Below are 20,644 nucleotides of genomic sequence, written 5' to 3'. Positions count from 1 at the left end.
CTTCATGTAAGTCTCTCCAAGCCTCTCTGTATTCATCCTGCTGGTCATTTCTTACAGGACAATACTATTCCATAACATTAATATGCCATAATTTACTCAGCTATTCTCCAATTAATGAGTATTCATTCAGTTTCCAGTTTCTAGCCACTATGACAAGGTCTGCCACAAACATTTTTGCACATGCAGGTCGCTTTCCCTTCTTTAATATCTCTTTGAGATATAAGCCCAGTAGTAACACTTCTGGATCAAAGGGTATGTATAATTCGATAACTTTTTGACCATAGTTCCAAATTGCTCTCCAGAATACTTGTATCTGTTCACAACTCAACCAACAATGCATCAGTGTCCACATTTTCCCACATCCCCTCCAACATTCATCATTGTCTTTTCTTGTCATCTTAGCCAATCTGACAGGTGTGTAGTGGTGTCTCAGAGTTGTCTTAATTTTTCATTTCTCTGATCAATAATGATTTGGAACACCTTTTCATATTACTAGAAATAGTTTTAATTTCATCATCTGAAAGTTGTGTGTTCATACGATTGATCATTTATCAATTGGAGAATGGCTTGATTTCTTACAAATTAGAGTCAATTCTCTATATAATTTGGGAATGAGGCCTTTATCAGAACCTTTGACTGTAAAAATGTTTTCCCAGTTTTTTACTTCCTTTCTAATCTTGTCTGCATTAATTTTGTTTGTACAAAAGCTTTTTAACTTGATATAATCAAAAATTTTCTATTTTGGGATCAATAATGATCTCTAGTTCTTCTTTGGTCACAAATTCCTTCCTCCTCCACAAGTCTGAGAGATAAACTATCTTATATTCTTCTAATTTATTTATAATCTCATTCTTTATGCCTAAATCATGAAGCCATTTTGATCTTATCTTGGTGTATAGTGTTAAATGTGGGTCAATGCCTAGTTTCTGCCATATAATTTCCAATTTTCCCAGCAGTTTTTGTCAAATAGTGAATTCTTATCCCAAAAGTTGAAGTCTTTGGGTTTCTCAAACATTTAATCACTAAATTACTATAGTTATTGACTATTTTGTCCTGTAAATCTAGGACACTTATTCCACTGGTCAACTAGTCTATTTCTTAGCCAATGCCAAATGGTTTTGGGGACTGCTGCTTTATAATACAGTTTTAGATTGGGTACAACTAGGCCACCTTCATTTTTTCTTTCCATTAGTTCCCTTGAAATTCTTAATCTTTTGTTCTTCCATATGAATTTTGTTGTTATTTTTTTCTAGGTCACTAAAATCGTTTCTTGGGAGTCTGATTGATATAGTACTCAATAGATTAGTTTAGGTAATATTGTCATCTTTATTATATTCCCTTGACCTATCTAAGAGTGCTTAATATTTTCCAACTGTTTAGATCTGACTTTATTTGTGTGGCTAGTATTTTATAGTTTTGTTCATATACTTCCTGACTTTCTCTTGGTGTATAGATTCCCAAATATTTCATACTATTGACAGTTATTTTAAATGGAATTACTTTTTGTATCTCTTGCTGCTGGATTTTGTTAGTGATGTATAAAAATGCTCAGAATTTATGTGGGTTTATTTTGTATCCTGAAAATTTGCTAAAGTTGTGGATTATTTCTAACAGCTTTTTAGTAGAATGTCTGGGGTTCTTTAAGTATACCATCATACTATCTGCAAAGAGATTTAATTTGGTTTCTTCATTATCTACTCTAATTCCTTTAATGTCTTTTTTTTTTAATCTCTTATTGCCAAAGCTAGCATTTCTAATACAATTTTGAATAATAATGGTGGTAGTGAGAAATCTTATTTCACTCCTGATTTTTATTGGGAATGGTTCCAGTTTATCACCATTACATATGATGCTTACTGATGGTTTTAAATAGATGCTACTGACTATTTTAAGGAATAGTATATTTATTCCTATACTCTCTAGTGTTTTTCAATAGGAATGGGTGTTGGATTTTATCAAATGCTTTTTCTGCATCTATTTAGATGATCATATGGTTTTATTAATTTGGATATTGATATAATCAATTATGCTAATATTTTTCCTAATATCGAAACAACCCTGCATTCCTGGTATAATTCCTACTTGGTTATGGTCTATTATCCTGGGGATGATTTTCTGTAATCTTTTTACTAGTATTTTATTTAAGATTTTTGCATCAATGTTCATTAAGGAGATTGGTTTATAATTTTCTTTCTGTTTTTGTCCTACCTGGTTTAGGTATCAGTACCATGTCTGTGTCATAAAAGGAATTTAGTAGGACTCCTTCAATCTCTGTTTTTTCAAATAGTTTATATAGCATTGGAGTTAATTGGTCTTTAAATGTTTGGTAGAATCCACATGTAAATCCATCTTGTCCTGGGGATTTTTGCTTAGGGAGTTGGCTAACAGCTTGTTCTATTTCTTTTTCTAAATAGGACTATTTAAGCAATTTACTTCCTCCTCCATTGATCTGGGCAGCCTATATTTTTTGAAAGTATTCATCCACTTCACTTGGGTTATCAAATTTATTGGCATAAAGTTGGGCAAAGTAACTCCTAATCATTGCTCTAATTTCTTCTTCATTAGTGGAAAGTTCTCTCTTTTTACTTTTAAAACTAACAATTTGGTTTCCTGCTTTCCTTTTTCTAATCAAATTTACCAAAGATTTATCTATTTTGTTGGTTTTTTTCATAGAACCAACTTTTAGTTTTATTTATTAATTCAGTAGTTATTTTTTTTACTTTCATTTTTATTAATCTCTCCTTTTGTTTTACAATTTCAAGTTTAGTGTTTGATTGGGGGGTTTAAATTTGTTCTTTTTCTAGCTTTTATGGTTGCAAGCCTAATTCATTGATTTTATATTACTGTATTTTATGCAAATAGGCCTTTAGAGATATAAAATTTCCCCTTATTACCACTTTGGCTGCATCCCACACATTTTGGTATGATTTCTCATTATTGTCATTCTCTTGGGTGAAATTATTGTGTCTATGATTTGCTGATTCACCCATTCATTCTTTAGGATGAGATTATTTAGTTTCCAATTACTTTTTCATCTATTTTTCCCTTGCTTTTTATTGAATGTAATTTTTATTGCATTGTGATCTGAAAAGGATGCATTTATTATGTCTGCCTTTCTGCATTTGAATTTGAGGTCTTTATGTCCTAATATATAGTCAATTTTTATATAGGTTCCATGAACTACTGAAGAGAAAGTACACTCCTTTCTGACTCCATTTAGTTTTCTCTGAAGATCTAGCATACCTACCTTTTCTAGTGTTCTGTTTACCTCTTTAACTTCTTTCTAATTTATTTTGTGGTTTAATTTACCTAGTTCTGAGAGTGCAAAGTTGCGATCTCCCACTATTATAGTTTTGCTGTCTATTTCTTCTTGCAGCTCTCTTAACTTCTTTAGGAATTTAGACGCTATACCACTTGGTGCATATATGTTTAATATTAATATTGCTTCATTATCTATGCTACCCTTTAGTAAGATATAATGCCCTTCCTTATCTCTTTTAATTAGATTAATTTTTTTCTTTTGCTTGATCTGAGATCAGGAATGATATACCTGCTTTTTTTTACTTCACCTGAAGCATAGTAGATTCTGCTCCAGCCTTTTACTTTTACTCTGTATGAATTGCCCTGCTTCAAGTGTGTTCTTCTAAACAACATATTGTAGAATTCTGACTTTTAATCCAGGAGTTTACCCCATTCACATAATTCTGTATCTCCTGCCATCTTGTTAACCCCAGATTATGCTTTTCTCTTTCCTTTCTTCCTTACTCCCCTCCCCAGTATTAAACTTGTGAACACGACTTGCCTCATGCAGCCCTCCCTCTTTAGTATCCCTCCCCCCTTAGAATCCCTTCTCTTTTCTGAACTCTTCCTCTTACAATTTCTATATTCCCTTTTATTTAGCTTACCCCTTCCCTTTTCACTTTTCCCCTCCCAGTTTTCAATGAGGTGGGTGAAGTTTCTTTGTAAAATGAATATGTCTAATATTTTCTCTTTGAACCAATTCTTTTGAGAGAAATATTCATATTATGTTCATCCCCCTCCCTTCTTTCCCTCAGATATAATAGGTTTCTTTTGCTTCTTCGTGAGATGTAGTACCTTCACTTTCCCTTTTTTCTGTTGCAATTTTCTTTCCACCTCTAGATTCTTTTTTATATTATAACAGTAAAACCAAATTATACATGTACTCTTTATGTATACTCATAACAGAAATATATGTTACATGCCCTCCTAGCAGTTATTATTACCAGTCTGTCCTAGGCCCAACAGAGTATAACTTTGACCACTGAACTTTGCAGTGTCAACTCTACCTGGTTCGCCTCCTCTGAGGTCAAAAGTCTCTGGCCAAAATTTCTTGAATAGTAGTTTAATAATTGATAACATGCTCAAGAATAGCCATGTGTAATCTTAAAAGCCTTTATTATACCTACTCACATAATGCCCTAACTTAATGCCCTGACTTGTTAACTCCCTAGTGAACACCTGGTCTGAAGACCCACATGTTTACTACCAAACTCCTTACTTCTCTCTGCTATTCATCAGCTTGGCTTGGCTACCCTAGGCTAGGGAGCCAGGTTAAAGACAACGACTTTCTGCCTGCAGTGGGTTTAAAAGGACCTGTGAGGTTACACACACAGTAAACTAGTGAGAGAGCCATCACCCATTACGAAGCTATCTCAATATGGCCAGGATCACACCCACAGGGCAGTCCTATATCAACAGAGATTACTTCTGGATCACTCAATCTCCTGTTGCACTGTGGCCTCCCATTTAAAGGATCCTTACAAATATAGTTCCCAAAATTTCTTTTTACCTTTTTATGCTTCTCTTGAGTCCTATATTTGGAGGTCAAACTTTTTGTTTATTTCTGTTTTTTTTTTTTTTTTTTTTTTTCATCAGAAATAAATAAAATCACCTATTTCACTGAATGTCCATCTTCTTCCCAGGAAGAAAATGCTCATTTTGGCTGGGTAAGTAAGTCATTCTTGGATGCATACCAAGTTCCTTAGCATTTTGGAATATCAGATTCTAGGCCCTTTGATGCTTTAATGTGGAAAATGCTAGATCCTGAGTAATCCTTATTGTGACTCCTCTGTATTTGAATTTTTTTTGTTGTTGTTGTTTTGTTTTGTTTTTGTTTTTTGCTTATAGTATTTTTAATTTGGTCTGATAGTTCTGGAATTTATCCACAATATTTCTTGGAGTTTTGATTTTTGGAATCTCTTCAGTACATGATCATTGAATTCTTTCAATGTCTATTTTACCTTCTGTTTCTGTAACATCTGGGCAGTTCTCTTTGATGATTTCCTGAAAAAAAAAATAGTGTCTAGGCTCTTTTTCTCATCATGATTTTCAGGGAGTCTAATAGTCCTTAGATTGTCTCTCCTAGACCCATTTTCCTGGTCTGCTGTTTTCCCAAGTAGGTATTTAACATTTTTTCCATTGTTTCATTTTTTTTTTTTTTAATTTTGTTTGACTGATTCTCCTCAAGTCATTTCCATTTGTTCAATTCTGATTTTTAATGAATGTTTTTTTTTCATTTACTTTATTAAATTTCCTTTGACAATTATCCAATTGAGTTTTTAAATGAGTTCTTTTGTTCTATGCAATTTTTTTTCCATTTCTGAAATTTATCTTTTAAGGAGCTAATTCACTAATTCTGTTTTTCTGAGAATTGATTTCTTTATCCACTGTATCTTTTTTTTTTATTCATTTTTCCAAATTATCCCCTCCCTCCCTCCACTCCCTCCTCCCGATGGCAGGTAATCCCATACATTTTACATGTGTTACAATATAACCTAGATACAATATATGTGTGTAAATACCTTTTTTTTTTTGTTGTTGCACATTAATTATTAGCTTCCGAAGGTATAAGTAACCTGGGTAGATAGACAGTAGTGCTAACAATTTACATCCACTTCCCAGTGTTCCTTCTCTGGGTATAGTTATTTCTGTCCATCATTGATCAACTGGAAGTGAGTTGGATCTTCTTTATATTGAAGATTTCCACTTCCATCAGAATACATCCTTATACAGTATTGTTGTTGAAGTGTATAGTGATCTTCTGGTTCTGCTCATTTCACTCAGCAACAGTTGATTTAAGTCTCTCCAAGCCTCTCTGTATTCCTCCTGTTGGTCATTTCTTACAGAGCAATAATATTCCATCACCTTCATATACCACAATTTACCCAATCATTCTCCAATTGATGGACATCCATTCAACTTCCAGTTTCTAGCTACAACAAAAAGAGCTGACACAAACATTTTGGCACATACAGGTCCCTTTCCACTCTTTAGTATTTCTTTAGGATATAATCCCAATAACAGCAATGCTGGGTCAAAGGGTATACACAGTTTGACAACTTTTTTGGCATAGTTCCAAATTGCTCTCCAGAATGGCTGGATTCTTTCACAACTCTACCAACAATGTATCAGTGTCCCAGTTTTCCCACATCCCCTCCAACATTCATCATTATTTGTTCCTGTCATTTTAGCCAATCTGACAGGTGTGTAGTGGTATCTCAGAGTTGTCTTAATTTGCATTTCTCTGATTAGTAGTGATTTGGAACACTTTTTCATATGAGTGGAAATAGTTTCAATTTCATCATCTGAGAATTGTCTGTTCATATCCCTTGACCATTTATCAATTGGAGAATGGTTTGGTTTCCTATAAATCAGGGTCAGTTCTCTATATATTTTGGAAATGAGACCTTTGTCAGAACCTTTACTTTTTTTTTTTTCTCTATCTTTTTACTTTTAATAAAATCAGTGATCTCAGAGCTGAGATAACAGGCATTTCTTTTCCCCACCAATTCCAACTTTAGAATCCTTGGGAGTCAAGGAAAATCATCATAACTAAGACATCAGAGATGGGAAACTTTACTAAATAAAAAGGAAAATTTGAGAATCATAACGGGTGTGATAGCTTTCATTAATGAATCTGATATACACTTAGAGAGTTGAAATATCCTGTGTCTCCATGCCTCCCCAGGGTCTTATTCAGTTAATCTCTTGTGGAGTAAGTTTTTTCTCATTGTCTTTTTTTTTTTTTTTTTTTTTTTTTTTTTGCCTTCCTACTGTAAACCTTGATTTATTTTTTTTTTTTATTTTATTTTATTTTTTTTTTTACTTTAATACATGTTTCAATAGAATTAGTTTCTTTTTTTTTTCATTTTATATATATATATATATATATATATCCTATAATATTATCCCTTGTATTCATTTTTCCAATTTACCCCCCCTCCCTCTATTCCCTCCACCCGACGACAGGCAATACCATACATTTTACATGTGTTACAATATAGTCTAGGTACAATACATGTGTGCGAATATCATTTTCTTGTTGCACAATAAACATTAGAATCCGAAGGTACATGCAACCTGGGCAGACAGATATTAGTGCTAACAATTTTCATTCCCCTCCCAGTGTTTCTTCTCTGGGTGCAGCTACCTCTGTCCATCATTGATCAACTGGAAGTGAGTTGGATCTTCTTTATGTTGAAGATTTCCACTTCCATCAGAATACATCCTCATACAGTATTGTTGTTGAAGTGTACAGTGATCTTCTGGTTCTGCTCATTTCACTCAGCATCACTTGATTTAAGTCTCTCCAGGCCTCTCTATATTCCTCCTGCTGGTCATTTCTTACCGAGCAATAATATTCCATAACCTTCATATACCACAATTTACCCAACCATTCTCCAACTGATGGACATCCATTCATCCTCCAGTTTCTAGCTACAACAAAAAGAGCTGCCACAAACATTTTGGCACATATATGTCTCTTTCCGCTCTTTAGTATTTCTTTGGGATATAATCCCAGTAGTAGCGCTGCTGGGTCAAAGGGTATGCACAGTTTGATAACTTTTTGGGCATAGTTCCAAATTGCTCTCCAGAATGGCTGGATTCTTTCACAACTCCACCAACAATGTATCAGTGTCTCAGTTTTCCCACATCCCCTGCAACATTCATCATTATTTGTTCCTGTCATCTTAGCCAATCTGACAGGTGTATAGTGGTATCTCAGAGTTGTCAATTTGCATTTCTCTGATCAGTAGTGATTTGGAACACTCTTTCATATGAGTGGAAATAGTTTCAATTTCATCATCTGAGATTTGTCTGTTCATATCCCTTGACCATCTATCAATTGGAGAATGGTTCGGTTTCCTATAAATCAGGGTCAGTTCTCTATATATTTTGGAAATGAGACCTTTGTCAGAACCTTTACTTTTAAAAATATTTTCCCAATTTGTTACTTCCCTTCTAATCTTGTTTGCATTAGCATTGTTTGTACAGAAACATTTTAGTTTGATGTAATCAAAATCTTCTATTTTGTGATCAATAATGATCTCTAATTCTCCTCTGGTCATAAATTCCTTCCTCCTCCACAGGTCTGAGAGGTAGACTATTCTCTGTTCCTCTAATCTATTTATGATCTCACTCTTTATGCCTAAATCTTGGACACATTTTGATCTTATCTTGGTATATGGTGTTAAGTGTGGGTCCATATCTAATTTCTGCCATACTAATTTCCAGTTTTCCCAACAGTTTCTTCCAAATAATGAATTTTTGTCCCTAATGTTGGTATCTTTGGGTTTGTCAAAGATTAGATTGCTATAGATGTACCCTTTTTTGTCCTTTGTATCTAATCTGTTCCACTGATCTACCGTTCTATTTCTTAGCCAGTACCAAATGGTTTTGGTGACTGCTGCTATATAATATAGCTTTAGATCAGGTACACTTAGACCACCTTCCTCTGACTTTTTTTTCATTAGTTCCCATGCAATTCTCGACCTTTTATTCTTCCATATGAATTTTGTTGTTATTTTTTCTAGGTCATTAAAATAGTTTCTTGGGAGTCAGATTGGTATAGCACTAAATAAATAGATTAGTTTGGGGAGTATTATAATTTTTATTATATTCGCTCAGGCTATCCAAGAGCACTGAATGTCTTTCCAATTATTTAAATCTGACTTTATTTTTGTGGCAAGTATTTTGTAATTTTTCTCATATAATTCCTGACTATTCTTTGGTAGATGGATTCCCAAATACTTTATACTCTCAACATTTGTTTGGAATGGAATTTTTCTTTGTATCTCTTGCTGTTGCATTTTGTTGGTGATATATAAGAATGCTGAGGATTTATGTGGATTTATTTTGTATCCTGCCACTTTGCTAAAATTCTGAATTATTTCTAATAGCTTTTTAGCAGAGTCTTTGGGGTTCTCTAAGTATACCATCATGTCATCTGCAAAGGGTGATAGTTTGATTTCCTCATTTCCTACTCTAATTCCTTGAATCTCTTTCTCGGCTCTCATTGCCGAGGCTAGCGTTTCTAGTACTATATTGAATAGTAATGGTGATAGTGGGCAACCTTGTTTCACTCCTGATCTTACTGGGAAAGGTTGCAGTTTATTTCTATTGCATATTATGCTTACTGAAGGTCTTAAATATATGCTCCTGATTATTCTAAGGAATAATCCATTTATTCCTATACTCTCAAGAGTTTTTAGTAGGAATGGATGTTGGATTTTATCAAATGCTTTTTCTGCATCTATTGAGATGATCATATGGTTTTTATTAATTTGATTATTAATATGGTCAATTATACTAATAGTTTTCCTAATATTAAACCAGCCCTGCATTCCTGGTATGAATCCTACTTGATCATAGTGTATTATCCTGGGGATGATTTTCTGAAGTCTTTTTGCTAATATCTTATTTAAGATTTTAGCATCAATATTCATTAAGGAAATTGGTCTATAATTTTCTTTCTCAGTTTTCGATCGACCTGGTTTAGGTATCAGTACCATGTCTGTGTCATAAAAGGAGTTTGGTAGGACTCCTTCATTCCCTATTTTTTTCAAATAGTTTATATAGCATTGGGGCTAATTGTTATTTAAATGTTTGGTAGAATTCACATGTAAATCCATCTGGTCCAGGGGATTTTTTCCTGGGGAGTTGATTAATAGCTTGTTCTATTTCTTTTTCTGAAATGGGACTATTTAAGCAATTTATTTCCTCCTCTGTTAATCTAGGAAGCCTATATTTTTGGAGGAAGTCATCCATTTCACTTAAGTTATCAAATTTATTGGCATAAAGTTGGGGAAAGTAACTCCTTATTATTTCTCTAATTTCCTCTTCATTGGTGGAAAGATCCCCCTTTTCATTTGTAAGACTAACAATTTGATTTTCCTCTTTCTTTTTTCTGATCAGATTTACCAAAGGTTTATCTATTTTATTGGCTTTTTCATAAAACCAACTCTTGGTTTATTTATTAATTCAATATTTTTTTTACTTTCAATTTTATTGATTTCTCCTTTTAATTTTTGTATTTCAAGTTTAATTTTTGCTTGGGGGCTTTTAATTTGATCTTTTTCTAGCCTTTTAAGTTGCAAGCCCAATTCGTTAATCTTCTCTTTCTCTATTTTCTTCAAATAAGCCTCTAAAGATATAAAATTTCCCCTTATTACTGCTTTAGCTGCATCCCACAGATTTTGGTATGATGTCTCATCATTGTCATTATCTTGGGGGAAATTATTAATTGTTTCTATAATTTGCTCTTTTACCCAGTCATTCTTTAAGATGAGATTATTCAGTTTCCAATTACTTTTTGGTCTATTTATCCCTAACTTTTTACTGAATGTAGCTTTTATTGCATTGTGGTCTGAGAAGAAGGCATTTATTATTTCTGCCTTCCTACATTTAATTTTGAGATCTTTATGTCCTAATATATGGTCAATTTTTGTATAGCATCCATGAACTGCTGAGAAGAAAGTATATTCCTTTCTATTGCCATTCAGTTTTCTCCAAAGGTCTATCATACCTAGTTTTTCTAATGTTCTATTTACTTTTTTAATTTCTTTCTTGTTTGTTTTGTGGTTTGATTTGTCTACATCTGAGAGTGCAAAGTTGAGATCTCCCACTATTATAGTTTTACTGTCTATTTCTTCTTGCAACTCTCTTGACTTTTCCTTTAGGAAGTTAGATGCTATACCACTTGGTGCATATATGTTTAGTATCGATATGGCTTCATTATTTATGCTACCTTTCAGCAGGATATAGTTTTTTTCCTTATCTCTTTTAATTAGATCAACTTCTGCTTTTGCTTGATCTGAGATAAGCTATCCTTATCCTGCTTTTTTTGGCTTTACCTGAAGCATAATAGATTCTGCTCCAACCTTTTACCTTTACTCTATAGGTATCTCCCTGCTTTAAGTGTGTTTTCTGTAAACAACATATTGTAGGGTTCTGATTTTTGATCCAGTCTGCTATCCGTCTCCGTTTGATGGGAGCGTTCATCCCATTTACATTTACAGTTAAAATTACTAATTCTGTATTTCCTGCCATCATATTATCCCCAGATTATGCCTTTTCCCTTGACCCCCCTGAGCCCCTTCCCCAACACTTAATTTATAGACACCCCTTGTGACGCACAGCCCTCCCTTTTTTTTTTAGTATCCCTCCCCCCTCCCTCCAAGTCCCTTCCCTTATTCTCCTTTTCCTTTTCCCTTTTCCTCTCCCCCCTTTTAATGAGGTGAGAGAGAATCCTCTGAAAAACAAATATGACAATTATTTACTCTTTGAGCCTCTTCTGATGAGAGTAAGATTTACACAATGATTCTCCCCCTCTCTAAATTCCCTCAGATATGGTGTATTTTCTATGCCTCTTCCTGGGATGTAGTTTCCCTCTTTTTGTCATACCCCTTTTTCTGATACTACCCCCTTCCCTTTACTACACCCCCTCCTTTTTTTTCTTTTATATCAGTAAAATCAAATTATCCATGCGTACTTTCTATATACCCACAACAGAGTTACAGTTCTCAAGGGTTCTGTGTACCTTTTTCTATTTCTCTTCAGTCTTGTGGATGTAGATCAAATTTTTTGTTTAAGTCTGGTTTTTTTCTTAGAAACATATGGAATTTCTCTATTTCATTGAATGACCATCTTCTTCCATGGAAAAAGATGCTAAACTTAGCTGGGTAGTTTATTCTTGGTTGCAATCCTTGATCTTTTGCCTTTTGGAATATCAGGTTCCAGGCCCTTCTATCTTTTAATGTGGAGGCAGCCAGATCTTGGGTGACCCTTATTGTGGCACCTTGGTATTTAAATTGTTTTTTTGTAGCTGCTTGCAGGATTTTCTCCTTTGTGTGGTAATTCTGCAGCTTAGCCACAATATTCCGTGGTGTTCTTTTTTTAGGGTCTATTTCAGAAGGAGTTCAATGAATTCTTTCAACATCTACTTTCCCCTCTGTTTCTATTATCTCTGGACAGTTCTCTTTGATAATTTCCTGTAAAATAGAATCTAGGCTCTTTTTTTGGTCATAGTTTTCGGGAAGTCCAATGATCCACAGATTATCTCTCCTAGATCTATTTTCCAGGTCTATAGATTTTCCCAGTAAGTATTTGACGTTGTTCTCCAACTTCTCATTTTTTTTGTTTTGTTTAACTGATTCTTCGGTTCTTTGTGAATCATTCATTTCTATTTGTTCCATCCTGACTTTTAAGGAGTTATTTTCTTCTTTCAGTTTTTAGTTCTTTTTGTAAATGCCCAATTTCATTTTTAAATGAATTATTTTGCTCTATTGAATTTTTTTCCATTTCCCTAATTTTTTTTTGAGAATTATTTTCTTTTTCCAATTCAGAAATCTTATTTTCTTGGGACTTTTTTATCTTCTCCAATTCAGAAATCCTATTTTCCTGTGATTTTTTTACCTTTTTTAATTCACTAATTTTGTTTCCCTGCATCTCCTGTGAATTCTTTATTTTTTCCAACTCCAATTTCAGGATTTTGTTATTCTCTATCATAGCTTCCTTTTCCTTTCCCCTTTTTTCTTCAAACTCTCTTAACTTTTTTAATAGTCTCTTCATGGAGAGAGTTATGTGATGGGGGGCAGGAATCGTTCCCCTTTAGGTTGTTATCTGCTGACTCTCTGCTGTTAACTTCCTCGGGGTTGGATACCCGCTCTTTCTCTGTGCAGAAGGAATCTATGGTTTTTTTGGGCTTCTTGCTCATACTTAAAAAATCTTTTGGGGTCTGTCCCTGGGGTAGGAAATTATTTATTTATTTCTTTATCAGCTTCCTCCCAGACCGGATGGATGCAGTGGCTCTTGCGCCTGAGCTAAGAGAGAGCTCTGGGAAAGAGTTCTGCACCTCCTCCCTGGAAATGCCTCAGAGGTGACCAGCACTGCTGTGCCCCGAGGGCGCTGTGTTTTAGCAGCTTCCCTGAGGTTGGGACTGAACAGCAAAGGCGACTCAAAGCCTAGCCTATGCGTCCCGGCGGGGCGTGGATGTCTGCAGCAGGTGATGTGAAAAGCCCCTGCACTCAAACTGGGAAGTGTCTGCCAGAAACTACGGTCCCTAGTTCAAAGGTTCCACTTCTCTGAGACTTCCGTTCCACAGCCTTCAGCCGAGCCAGGCACTATGAGTTACTGCCCCGCCCACTCTTCAATCTCTTAACTACCCCGAGGCGAAAGCCTGGATTTCCTATGTCCCATTGCTGAGATCTGCTGAGTCACCCCTGGGATCCGGGAAGATCCAATCTAGTTTTAAATTTTAAAGTGGCTTATATTTCTCTTCTGATCTGCTGTTTTATAAGCAGAGAAGAGCTAACAGCCTGTGCCAGATTCTTTTATGTCAGTGGATTCTCTGATCCCAGAGCCCTCCCCAGCGTGACCGGCGCAGTGTGCCACTACCCCACCATCTGTGCTGGCCTCTTTTCTTCCTCCCCTGGGAGCTGACCTTTCCTGCTGAAACTCCAGATTCTCTTCAGCTGGTAAGTCCTGCTTCCAGTCCTTGTGGATTCTATCAGTCCAACGCTATTTCTGAGGCTGATTAAATCTAGTTGGTTGTGAGGGAAGAAAGGAGCTTACACAGTGGCGTGTATCTTCTCTGCCATCTTGGCTCCACCCCCCTCCACTGTATCTTTTAATGAGTGGGATGACTTATCCAGACCCTCTTGCCAATCTTCTCTTTCCTTTCCCCATTTTTCTTGTAGCTCTCATTTTTAACTTCTTCTATGAGAGCCTTATGTGGTGGGGATCAGGTTATATCACCATTTGGGGCTTCATCTGGAGGCAATCTGCTTTTAGTCTCCTCAGGGTTTAAAGTCTGCTCTCTTTCAGTATAGAAGATAAAGTTTGCTTTTGGGGCAGTGTGATATTACCAAGGTTCCTCAACAGACACAAGAAGTAGCAGTGAAGCAGCAGTGGGACAGCAGTGGCTGTGCTAGGATCAGCATCTGCATTGTGGTCAGCAGCTGCACTGAAATTAGTGGTTCAGGTCATGCTGAGTCACTCTGGGTGTTGGGTGAGTGTAGCCAGGTCCTGAGAGACTCTAGCTTTTGGGGTTATTGTCTTTACCCTTTGTGTTTATAGCTTCTCTGCTGATCTACTGGCTTGCTGCCAGGGTAGAGTAGCCAACATTCTGGTAGAGTTCTCCCTGCAAATTTTCCACTGGCAGAGACCACTCCCCACCCCCCTCTGGTCTGCTCAGTGTGAGCTATTCTCTGTGCTCTCATTGTCTATCTGCCTGAGTCTGTGCCTGAGCTACTCCTATTCCATCCCCACCCATGAGCAAAAACAGACCTTTTCTGGTGAATTTCGAGATTATCTTCTGTTGGCAATGTGTTGTATATCCAATATTTGTGGGTTCTGACAGTCAAGCACTAATTCTGAGGCTGATTTTCATTAAAAATAGTTTGAGGATAAAGGTGAGCTCAGATAGACATGGATGTCCTCTCTGCCATCTTGGCTCTGCCCCCTCATGTACTCTCTTTTTGGGTAAAAAGTTATCATTTGAACAAATTTGGTCAAATTAGATATGATAAAATACATTTATATATATATATTAATTTTCTTAGATTAAAGAGATTCTTTTATAGCTTCCAATTATTTAAAAACAAGCATCACTCAGAAGATGATGCAAAGGCATATGGTGTGTTTAAATAAACTAAATTAATACATAATGAATAAACCATGATGGAATAAAAGCTGTCATTAAAGAAGTACATAATTGGGAAAGGAAATGGGCTATTTCCATTATGTGGGTGAAAGTTAACAGATGGACAGTTTGACAGAAACAAGATTAAAAGACAAGTACAAAGCTGGGGAAAATTTTTTAAAGGCAAGGTTTCTGAAAAAAATTTCATTTCTAAAGTATAGAAAGAATACTGTAAAATTTTTAAGAATACAAATCATTCCCCAATTGATAACTGTCAAAGGATATGAATAGACAATTTTCAGAAGATGAAATTAAAGCCATATATAATTATATGAAAAAATGCTCTAAATTACTATTTTTTAGAGAAATGCAAATTAAAACAACTTTGAGATTGGCTAAGATGACATTTGAGGAGATGTAGGAAAACTGGGACATTAATGCATTTTGTTGGGTGAATTGTTGTGAAATAATCCAATTATTCTGGAAAGCAATTTGGAGATATCCCCAAAAAGGCTATAAAACTGTGCATATCCTTTGATCCATTAGTGCCATTACTGTGTCTATATCCCAAGAAAATCTTAAAGGAGGGAACAGGACCCATGTGCAAAAAATGTTTGTATCAGCTCTTTTTGGCTGAACAGGTTGTGTTATATGAAGATAACAAAATATTATTGTTTTGTAAAAAATGATGAACAAGATTCTTTTTAAAAGGCCTGGAGAGATCTACATGAAGTGATGCTAAGTGAAAAAAAGAGAACCAGGAATACATTGTACATAATAACAGCATGAATGTTCGATGATCAATGATAAAAGACTGGGTTCTCGGTGGTTCAGTGATCCAAAGAAATCCCAATAGAATATGGACAGAAAGTTTCATGCAGATCCAGAAAAATAGCTAAGGAAACTGAATGCAAATCAACACATGCTATGTTCATTTATTTTTCTGTTTGTTTTTTTTTGTTGTTGTTGTTTGTTTGTTTGTTTTGGTTTGTTTTGTTTTAATCTTTCATATGTTTTTTTTTTCCATTTTGCTCTGATTTTTCTCTCCCAACATGATTCATAAAGTAATGAATATTAAAAAATAAATTAATTTACTAGAAAAAAAAACAGATGGATAGTTTGTTTGCTACACTTTAATCATCAAATGGTAAAGAAAAAGTGAAAAAAACTTCTACAATAATGCATTGGTCTCTTGTGGTGAAATTATTAGAGGAATTGAATAAGATTGGCAGGTGATAAGTAGCCATAGAAAGATTACTATATGCACTGTTGGAAAAATATTTACAAATACTTCAATTCATTTACAATTTTAATGAGCTTGAGAAGAGAATGGCAAATCACTGCAGTATCTTTGCCATGAAAACCCCAAACGGGGTCATGGAGAATCAGACATGATTAATTGACTAAGCAAAAATAACAAAAACAAAAAAGGCAAATTCTTTGCCCAGTGTAGTGGTTTGACTCTGGCTGATTATTAGAGGATAGGGAGAAAATTGTGGATATCCTGGCAACAAAGTTTTGTTGGAGTTGAGATCCAGACATAGCTAACTATTCAAGTCATACAAGTAACCACAGATACTGCATTGTCCCAGAGTAAGCAAGGTAGAGAATGTCAGGAGATAAAACAATGAGTTCAGTCATTTTGGGGACTTGAACTGGGCTCATGAGAACAATTAATATTTATAGACATAAAATAATTTGTTATCTAATCTACTTTATTTGAAGCTTATAACAAACTGGTGAGACAAGCTGAGTACATACTTTACTCTTCTTTTACTGATGAAGATTAATAGAGACTAAATAATGTAAAAAGCAGTACAATTAAGTAAATACATGAGATGAAGACCCATATACTGTTTTTACTTTCAATATGTTAGTGATTTGAAGTAAAAAATTAAATACTGAATTAGCATCAGGAGACTCCAATTTGATACTTTGGCCTTGGGTCTGTAAGGAAGTCTTTCATCTTCATGAATCTCAGTGTACTCATCTGTAAAATGGAGAATAATTAGTTTCTCATAGGATTGTGTATAAGCTGCTTTGAAATTCTAGAAGAACTAGTAATATCAAACATTTTTTTGCACAAGTGACATGACCAGCATGTGACAGTGCTCAGAACAGTGCTATGAGGGCCAAAATGAAGCATATCAAGGGTGTCAGAAAAAAGAAGAAACTGAATGGTCAGGACCATAGTGGGAGGAATTGAATAGGAGGAACATAGAAACTACATCTTCCTGCCAGCAGATCTTCCAAGTCAAGTGTAATTCTATGTAAATTTAATAGAGCAGAATTCTGTTAAAAAGAAAGAAAGAAAGAAAGAAAGAAAGAAAGAAAGAAAGAAAGAAAGAAAGAAAGAAAGAAAGAAAGAAAGAAAGAAAGAAAGAAAGAAAGAAAGAAAGAAAGAAAGAAAGAAAGAAAGAAAGAAAGAAAGAAAGAAAAAGGAAAAGAAAGAATTCTTCTGAACAGAAACAGGCAACTTTAGGTATTGATACAAAGATCCAGATCTTCAGGTTCACTAATTGAACATGGAATAGTAGTCTTTGGGGAAGATTCAGGGAATTATCTGTGCCTAGTCCTCAACTTAAAGAATTATGTTGTTTGACCCCACTCTTGTTGAACACTTTGTCCACATATATAAAACATTTTATATATACATAGTGGGAATTTCTAAGTTTCCTCATAAACTTGTAAAACCAAGTTTGGTGTGCAGATTAAAGAAAAAGCCAGCATGAGAATCAGAATTCTAATGAAAGTGTGTATTGAAGTTGAGGAAATCTATTGTGAGATGGAAGCTGGAAAAGTGAAAATGTGGGTCAAGAAGTTCAGAAGAAAGGATTTTTAGGCATTCTGTCCTGACTTTTAAACGTGAAGGTAAGAAGGATATCACAACATAAAAATGAAGCATCTATTGAAAGTCTTAAATATCAGTATTGGGAGATGGAAGTTGGGGAAGTGATTTCTGGAAAACAGAATGTTTGTTAAATAGAATGTTTGACTTGGGCCTATAATGAAAATAATACTCGACAAGATGGAGGGAAGCCAGGAGAGAAGAGATGGTCAAAAACCAGAAAAACCTACAAATTTTCCTCTTTCTTATAACATGGAGGAAAAGAATTAACCCATTAGAACTTTTGCCACCTATGAAATGTGTGACTTAAAAGACTGTGATTGTACCATGAAATTCTTTTACCATGGCCTGTATAACAGGTGAGACAGGTGTGCCCAAATATGCTAAGGAAGTATTTCTTTTTGAAGAGGAAAGATTAATTCACACTCAGCTCATGCTCTAAGCAGTCCCAAGCTCTCTTTGTTTACTCTGTAGTGAATTGTAAATTCTTTTAAAAACACTTAATATGACAGTAAGTATGCTGCTTTCATGTAGCTAGGAAAATAGGTACAAAACACAGCTACCTCAATTATTCTCTTCAGGAAGGCCCTGAAGGTGGAATAATTCATTCAAGAGTAAGCTGGTAAATGTTTAACAATCTACTCTATGGGAGAAAGAGGCAGAGGTGAGGGGGTGGTAGTTTATGGAGCACTCTTTTAAGTTTAATCTTATATATTAATATTTTCTCCAGCCCTTTAAGGCTACAAGGTCAACAAAATCATAAACTAAACCTTAATTTATTGTGTTTGCTGATTTGTGGGGTGTAAATATATACCCTGGAATTTTAACAATTGGCTTCCTACCAGATGATTTGAATTGGCTCCTGGCTACAGCACACCTCTAAATCCATTCCAAAGAAAAGAATAAGAAATGGTCATGAGACAGCAATTAAGAATACACAGGGGCCCCCAACAATGATAGCTCCTTTCAAGGGGCTCTGGTCAGCTAGTTTTAGCAGTGGTAAAAAACAGGATTTCTGAACACACTAATAAATGGAAGGTTGCAAACACCTGGTCCATATTTATGTTGGAAATAAGAGATCAAATGAAATTTACCTTTGTTTTGGCTGCCATTTAAACACAGCCTTACTCTCAAAGAGTAATTTAGGCACAGGGGAGAATCCACTTCATTATTGTTCCATGTTTACTAGTGATGTTTACCCAACCAAATCAAATGAACTCCCTGCCTTTTTTTGGTTTATGTAGAATGTACAAAACGCTATTAATTACCTACAAAGGAGTTTCTAAGTTTTCTGAATCAAAATCAGTCTGTCATTGATTTGTGGAGTTTATTTTTAATATTTCCATTCCTGATTTCCGATTTATGGAGTCAATTGCCCTAGAACCTAGAACCTAGAGTCAATTATCTAGAACCATTGAATAAGGTACCAGGCCCTAAGTACAGATAAATTCTGACATTAAAATTTCAGGGAAATTATTAGAAAGTCATTTTGAATAGATGCCAAAGGGAAAATAGAAAATACCCTCACTTTCAAAAGGAAGTATAGCCATATATAGAGGAATGAAGAGTCAGGGTTGGACGAGGTGAGTATATATCATGGGGAGGAATTATTTCACTTGTTATTCAGTTTCTAAGCATCTTATTCATATTGGAATATTAAATGATATAACACTAACTTCTTTGCAAATATTAAAGTGTTTTATGAATGCTAGTTATAATTACTATTATTAATTCTAAGTATCAAATACCTATCCAATTAGTAAAGTATTACTGAATATGTTTGGTGCCACAGAGAGGGGTAATCACTAAGCAAGACCACTAAAGGACCAATATATCTATCCTTGCTGTGTTGCAAAAAAATGGTTCCTCAATGCTAGACTTTTCTTAAGAGAATTAATTTTTTTCTATCATATTAATAACCAAATTAGGATTCAGATTTGTATTATTTTCTTTTTTTTTTTCCTGATTCAGGGATTGATTTTTGTAAATCAATCAGGCTCTGGAGGACAGGTTAATAATGAAATTAGTCCAATTCTGAGAACATTCTCTTCAATATTAGGTGAGATTCCACTTAAATAGGAGAACTTACTTCTGATTAAAGTGTAAACAGCATGTAATCTAGGTAAATTCCTGTCCCAAAGCCTTAGGTTCATATTCTTGAAACCCTGCATTGTTCAACCTAATTGGTCAGGGTAGAGATGGATTCCTTTGTACAGATTTCTGGAAGCAGCTGAATCTCATGATCAAGTCATGATATCAACAGAATGAGCTGAAAACTTTTAATTTACCTCTTCAATGAAATGTCTACCCACTTATTAAGTGGTCACCAATTAGAGCTCATTTTCACCTTTTAGTAAAAATTCTTTTTTTCCATAGGTATTGAAGCATTCAAAGATCTTCATGGCTTTGTCTTTGGTTACTAAGAGAGATCATTGACCATCAATTTATTAATTATTTGATAACTTAACTAGTAAGTTGCTTATTAATTTCCCAGGAACTCTGGTTTGGGCTTTTCATCCTTTACATCACCTACTCTCCTACACACTGAATTCTATTTCTCTCACACCAAAGGAGTATTTTTTAAGGCCTTCTTTTTTTTAAAGTGGATGATAAGAAAATATTGCATTTAATAGGGAATATGGACTAGTATAGACTGATCCTTGAAACATGGAGAAAGTTGAATTTACATTTGTAAATAAAAGTAACCAGTAAGTGAAACCCAGTACTTTGTGGTGGTTCTTTACAGGGTTTGATGCTGATTAAGGCAGACAATTTATACTTAGAAACTGTCACACAGTAATATTGTGGTCTTCATGGTCCATTTTCTATCGAGAAATAAGTTCACATACCAACAT

This window comes from Sminthopsis crassicaudata, chromosome 1 (assembly GCF_048593235.1).
Source record: "Sminthopsis crassicaudata isolate SCR6 chromosome 1, ASM4859323v1, whole genome shotgun sequence".
Classification (NCBI taxonomy): domain Eukaryota; kingdom Metazoa; phylum Chordata; class Mammalia; order Dasyuromorphia; family Dasyuridae; genus Sminthopsis; species Sminthopsis crassicaudata.
This window is presented reverse-complemented; position numbering follows the sequence as displayed.